Source organism: Triticum dicoccoides, chromosome 2B, assembly GCF_002162155.2.
Source record: "Triticum dicoccoides isolate Atlit2015 ecotype Zavitan chromosome 2B, WEW_v2.0, whole genome shotgun sequence".
Taxonomy (NCBI): domain Eukaryota; kingdom Viridiplantae; phylum Streptophyta; class Magnoliopsida; order Poales; family Poaceae; genus Triticum; species Triticum dicoccoides.
In genome coordinates this window covers 34,799,333-34,806,378 of record NC_041383.1, presented here as the reverse complement: position 1 = coordinate 34,806,378, position 7,046 = coordinate 34,799,333, and the positions used below count along the sequence as shown (strand labels likewise).

General features: G+C 44.7%; 2 long non-coding RNA genes across 2 annotated transcripts; both read right to left on the bottom strand.

Annotated features, from left to right (window-relative positions):
• Positions 1-1,657: 1,657 nt before the first annotated feature.
• On the bottom strand, positions 1,658-4,195 carry LOC119366971. Its single transcript, XR_005176158.1, has 7 exons — positions 4,012-4,195; positions 3,346-3,484; positions 3,163-3,261; positions 2,253-2,360; positions 2,073-2,144; positions 1,870-2,001; positions 1,658-1,768 (listed from the first exon to the last, which is right to left on the bottom strand). It is a non-coding gene; the product is annotated as an uncharacterized LOC119366971 (long non-coding RNA).
• Positions 4,196-4,384: 189 nt separating this feature from the next.
• Positions 4,385-6,254, bottom strand: LOC119366970. Its single transcript, XR_005176157.1, has 3 exons — positions 5,807-6,254; positions 4,695-4,756; positions 4,385-4,617 (listed from the first exon to the last, which is right to left on the bottom strand). It is a non-coding gene; the product is annotated as an uncharacterized LOC119366970 (long non-coding RNA).
• Between the last annotated feature and the right edge of the window lie 792 nt (positions 6,255-7,046).

Here is a 7,046-nt window from a genome sequence, read left to right as displayed (position 1 = left end):
ACATAAACGAAGCAACCAACTATCGAATCAACCATTTAAAATATGGACTATACTAGAAGCATATTACTACTCCATCATGCCTACTAGTTGCGTACCAAAAATCCCATGTTTTCATACCACACAATTCAACATATGTGGTACGATGTATGCAGAATAAACACTCATCAGATCATACAGCTATCAACTACTACCTCAATAAAACAGATGGCCAAAAGTGAACCTCACATTGCAACAAGAACCTGCTTCTTGAAAATATGTGTATAGGAAGTAACAAACGATGATTAGGAGACCCATATGCTTTATCAAACGCTGACAAACATTAAGTTACTCGTAATAGGACAAATATACCGCTAGGTATCCTGACCGACTCACTTGTGACAGACAAGTGTGTGCTCTATGAACCATTTTCTTATGAAAGAGAAACTTGCCTGCACTTTTCACATAGACATGAATGTTGTAAACAAAGATGTCACAGCCACAAACCTTTCCCTCCATAAAAGAGATACAATAATTACTTGTTCCAAAATCTATTCCGGTAACCTCATTTCCAGTTGGCTTTCCACCGAGGAACTTCAAAAGTACACAATAGTGTTACACATGCACGCATATTGTATCTCCAGCAAATAGTTGGAGATCAGTGCTACAAGAGAGATTTATCCATGTACATCAGCAAGTTCGTTGCTAATGTGAGAACTTACAAAACAAGAAATCGCTAGGGTTAAACCTAAGGTTCATATAGGGTGTCCAGCACAGAATCATGGTATACTCTTACGGATCTGCATGCATAAGAGACCTAGGGATCGAACTATCATATCACTGCTGTAAAACGATGGCACAAATTATTATACCAGAAGCCCGAGAGGCACAAACGTTGGCATCACAACCCACCATGAGATACCAAAACACTAAGCTTGTCATGGCGCAATGGCCATAGGCACACAAGTGCATGAGATAAAGTTGAGCGGAGAGGACTGGAGGGGTTTACCCACGTGAGAGAGGAACAGAGGTTTGTATGGCCAGTACATTTTTGCCTTGATTTCCTTGAGGCTCTCTGAATTTGTGCTGCTTGCACAGCATGATCTTGGAGTGAATCCGTCCTTTTGCTTGAAACGCCTACATGAAGAACACATTCAGGGTTAAAAACAATTTACCGCTTGCAACCTACTACAAAGTGCAATCTGCTCACTCAACACTACAAAGATTGACAAGAGAATAGTTGGAGGCTTGGTCCACACAAACTAAGCCCTAGGAAATGAAGGCGTACAGGTGGACAAACATCTCAAAAGAGAACACAGAATGATCACCAACTATTGCTATCAAGGATCAAGAAGATCCCTAACCAGGAATTTCAAACAAAAACAAGGCAACACTATGACATTTCTCTAACCTACAAAACTAAAGCCTTCTTAATCGAAATGTCGACATAACTCACACATGAATCTCGATATTTTTGTGTCCATGTTCTAAACCCAGATAATCGCGATCAGATTCATTCCAAATCTATGATAAGATGTATGGAATCTCAAATGGAGTGTCGACGTCAATAAACTACAAACAAAAATTAAGGAGCACTCGATGATTAACTTCCAAGAGTATCACCTAGTCAACTAATCAAGATCAAAGTAATTCTGACATAATAAAGAGGACACAAATTATACCTTACATGACAAGCTGCTGTCATGATCTTCTTGCAATTGATTTCTTGTGTGAAACGGAAACATCATAACTTTGTTCCAACAGACTAAAGAGTAGAGTGCTCTCAAATGTCCTGAAGATACGAAAAAGAATTAGCTAGAGTATCCAGTAAGACATCCAGCAAGCTAGGCAGACAAAAAAACACCACACCCCGCATATCTGCAAGATAATTACCATGTGCAAAAGGGTCTAAGACAATCGGTTGATTTGACTTGATTTCCTCGTGTCTCTCTGAATTTGTATTGCTTGTAGAGTATGCCCTCGGAGTGAAGTCCTTCGGCTTGAAAGCATGGAAAGTGCTGCAGCCTAAAGATGGTAAGGTTAAAGTTGGCGGTCGCAGTCACTCGATACTAGAAAGATTGAAAGGGCTTACTTACCCATTTGCAACATAGACCAACGAGGATGCCTTGTTGTACTGTATGGCCATTATGGGCATGGTTGGGTCATTGCTGCACAGAAGATCATAACTATTAGATAACATTTGGAACGTGACTAGCTAAAGAAAAATAAGCAAGCAAAAGAACCATTGCTGTGTTTTTAAAGGCAGCAACACTAACATGTCCATTATGCTCACTTAACGAAGGATTGACTGATGTTTTCGAAAAAGGAAGGCTGTGATGAAGTACACCGCCACTTATCGTTGGCTGAGTAGCCCAATCTTGTGTCTGAAGGCCAAAAAACAATGCATCTTTTAGTTCAACCTTGAATTTACATACATATATATAATGAACAAAAGAAGAGCAAACGGTAAGCCACGGTTCAAAACAGAGTAGCTCCGAATAATCATTTCGCGTAGTTTCCGTTGTTAGTTTTGATTCAGTCTCATAAATGGTGGTTATTTTTATTTCCATGCTTCACGAGAAAAAACACTCCACGATCATCCCAACACGAGCAACAACATAGAGACTAGTACCGAAGAAAGGGTAGGGAGCTAGAACAATGGAACACCTTCTATCTTTGTCAATTAGCATTCCTACTGGATAAAAGAAAAGAATGATATATTTCAGATTCCGACACAGGCATAATAAAAAAAAGGCTCGTCCATTAATGGTACCAACGGCTGGGCATTAACAAACTTACCACTTTTTTTTTAAAGTTGTGCATTATTTGGAACTCGTAGATGAAACCACAATTTGCAGTGTGATAGAGAATTGGTTTATCTGCTATAACAACTTATGGCTTTAGGATTTTTACACGATTCAAGTGCCCAGTATTTACGTTTTGAACCATTAAGTCTTTTGTAGGAGCCTTTGCTGGTAGAGTTGAGGAACATGAATGAAGCTAAGTTATAAGGTAAAGAACACAATCAATCATGTCCACTTAAACTGACAACCAAATGGAATCAGATGAACATGAACATGCAGGTGACCAGAAGCACATCACAATATCAAGCCATTGGTTTCATGTCTGGTACAAAGGCCATGAACCCAAAGTTGGAGAATTGCGGGAGGAGAAGAGCATTCTTACCACCATGTGCCCGTCTTTGTCGGCGGGAACATCCAAGGGCAGCGATGGCTTCTCAGACTAGTCTAAGGCATCATTCTCCTTGGCGTCCATGAGCTGTACCTGCACGTGCAACCTTGGTTGAATTCCACCACCGTTTAGTCAGACGAGAAGTGCACCATAGCTAAATACACACTAGAGTCTTACCTTGTTTAAGCCATGGACGTTGTGGAACAGATGAAGAGGAGGATGGCCACGGCGGAGACAAGGGTGGCAGCCGAACACCCCAATCTACTAGTGACGCAGAGTTGTCGATGACATGAAAAACTCTAACATCCTCTTCAGTCTGTCAGGGCAATCAAAATAGTACACACGTAAGCAAAACTAGGTTTGGATAAGTGCACAAGCAAGAACAATATATGTTCTTATTAGAGAAGAACTAGACCACAATAAAACAGTCATTCATGATCTGCAACTATGCAAAAGTAAACACAGGATAAAATCTAAGCTACAATAGAAAATGGGGAGCATCCAACATCAATGACCATATGGAATGAGCCATTTGACCATCTTTGGCGTATTGTGATTGTTATTGACTAGTTAAGCATATTTAGCATCACAGCAACCTAAAGCCTACCTATGAAACACACTGATAGCCAGGACAAGAATATGAGCTACAACAACATTAGATATTTGTAAGCCTTAACAGAATATTAATGGTTGCAATAAACCATGCCAACATATGCAAGCAAAAAGGAAAGTTATTGGCAGATAACCACAAGCACAGAACAATATCAAGTCAATGTCCATGGCTGGCACTAAGGCCATGAACCCAAAGTGGGAGAAGTGAGGGGAGGAGAAGAGTCTTCTTACCACCAAGCACCCGTATCCGTTGGCGGCAGCACCCGAGGACGGCGATGGCTTCTCAGACTGGTCTAAGGCATCATTCTCCTTGACGTCGACGAGTTGTACCTGCACGTGCAACCCTGACTAAATTCCACCACTGTTTAGTCAGCCGAGAAGTGCACAATAGCTGAATACACACTGGAGTCTTACCTTACTTTAGCCATGTACATTGTGGAGCAGAGGAGTAGGACGTGGCAATGTGGAGACGAGGGCAGCGGCCGCCTTCCCCAATCTACTAGTGAAGCAGAGTTGTCGGTGACACGAAAACCTTTACAGTCTGACATGGCAATCAAAACAGTACACACATAAGCAAAACTAGCTTCGGATGAATGCACAGGCAAGAACAAGATAGTATGTACTTATTAGAGAAGAACTAGACGACAATAGAACAGAGTCATTCATGATCCAAGAACAACATAGTATGTAAAAGGTAAGCACTCACAAGTACTTGGTGATTTCTGAAGAAAATAGTTACACATAAGACACCATGATTATCAGTTATTCTCAACAGCTGGATCATAGCTTCAGTACTTGCGCCCTCAAGACTGAATATTTGTCGCTTGTTGGTTACCCCTACAAAGTACATGCAAGTCCAAGTTATTATACTGAAAGAAACAGCAGCCATGATAAGATCTTCTCTGCATACTTACCCATAGAAGATTTCTAACAGGCACCCTATCTGTGACATGGCGGGTTACAAGCAACCCAAAGTCTGCAAATGCATAATCCCAATCTCAGCTGAAACTCTATTCAACTAGCTAGAATTGCATTACGAACATCAAATAGCAATATCACTGTCCATTGCACGAAAACTAATCTCCCTACTACAACGATGTCGGTCGATGCATCGGAACTATTCCTATCAGTGTGCAGACGAACAGTTCTGACTTCTGAATTTCAGCTACTAAACTATGGACATGTCCGTGCAGCAACAAAAAGACTAGCTTAGGTAGTTGGGCAGCGCATGAGTAGTCGAGTCTAGCTCCTCTTATACAAATTAAGCTCGACTCGTGCTAATTGGACCCAGCGGGAAGTCCATTTTGTCGGAGACAAAGAGCGGGAAGTCCTGTCGCCGCCATGTTCTACGGCCAACTGCTCCGAATCTACTGGAGACATGTCGTCCAGTTTGTTTCTGTACACAAAAAAACAAGCTGACGGAAGTGGGGAACAGAGGCACAGCCGACGGAAGTGGGGAACAGAGGCACAGCCGACGGTGCAGCTCACCACGTACTCCTATATATGCGTCTCCCAGTACACGCAATAACAAATACAACATTTTTTCAGAACGCCAGTGCCTGCTTTTGGCACAAACATGCATGGGGTATCGGATGACGCATAATGCGAGATCATCTGAACCCAGGGTGTGAGAGCGCCCCTCCCCCAAAGATTCAGTGAATAGAGAATCCGAGGTTGATGCTAAACAGCAGACCTTTCAAGAATCAAATACTGGCAATCATATCATAGTATCCAGTTAAGACATGAATGAATTTACAACTCTAAGCAAAAGCCTTAAGCTAGAAAAATAAGCACGAGACAGTGAATAGAACAGCAACGGTGAACCCTAAAAAATAAAACTGGGGATTTTAGGGAAACCAAGCAAGCAATTGGGTGCATCCTGCAGAGACCATGTAGCATGCATGTGAGGCAATCAATTGAGCGCCCAATCGAGCGAGCCTAATTGGACATGGCCGTGGCACCAAGCAGGCCACGAGGTGAGAGAAATTGGAGGTGAAGGAGAGAGACAAGGAGAGGAAGAGGGGACCTTCCTTGAAGGGCTCCATTCCATGGCGCGGTCGTCGTCGAGAGTGGAGTTGGTGTCCTCACGCGCGCAGAAGAGCGGCGTCGGAGGGCACGGCCGCGCCGTCGCCGCCGACGGCAGGGCACGGCTGTGTGTGCCGCCCCCTCCTCCTCTCCAGACGCACTAGCGTGAGGAAGGCGGAGTCTTGGGCGGCCGGGCACACCGAGCACCTGCGTCGAGGCCGCCCCGAGCGCGGATCCTGGAGCCTCACTTCGCCGCGGCCGGCAGGACGAGCAGATCGGGGAGCGCCGCCGGCCTACTCACCGGGTCCATCCGGAAGCGCGACAGCCGAGGGAGAGAAGGGGGTGGCGGTGGGTGAGATGGAGATGGAGGAAGGTGAGGGGCGGTGGCTGCGCATCGGAGTCGGAGATGGGGGCGGCGGCGGCGGCTGCGGCGGCGCGTCGGGAGAGGAGAGGAGAGGATGCGGGGTGTCAGGGTGATTGACGGTCAAAATTTCCTTTTTCACTTCCTTCACTTTCTCTTTTTCATCTTCACTTTCACTTTGAACCCTGACACCCCGAGTATGAGGCGCAAATTTTTTCACTTTTTCACTTTTTCACTTCCTGTCGGTAGTTTTGGACCCAATTTTTTTCAGACGAAAACTTGGTGATTGACGGTCAAAATTCCCGAGTTATAACAGTGGGTGGGTTGACAGGCCTCGTCTTTATGTCCGCTGCATTGCTAGTACACGGACAAACACGTCTGCGACGTTTGGGGCCGTTGTGGTCCGCGGCCGCCAAGCCCGGGCCTTCCTATATCCGCGCCACATTTGGGTTGGGTTTGAGGGATGCCGGTTAGCCAGGACGTTTGGGGTCGTTATTTGGTCGGTCAGTGACCGGACCGTCCGTCATGCTTGTTTTTCTTTTTTTTTTTGGTCGGTCAGTGACCGGGCAGTCAGACCGGATGTTTGAGGCGGCTATGAGGCGTCCGGATGTAAATGCTCTAACCGACGCGTGCATTTTTTTCATTTTCCTTTTTCTTTTTGGAGAGCCTTGATTACGTGTACTAGCATGGGTAAAAAAACGAGATTCGATGCACGCTCGGATCGACCTCAACTCAAACGCCCGGCAGGATCGGACAAATACGCATGCATGCCAAAATCAATCGGCCGGATCGACCTCAACATATTGTTAAGTATGAGTTGTGAATCCTTGACTTGACATCAATCTAGCGATGGCGCTGCCCTCCGTCGACACATGACGTG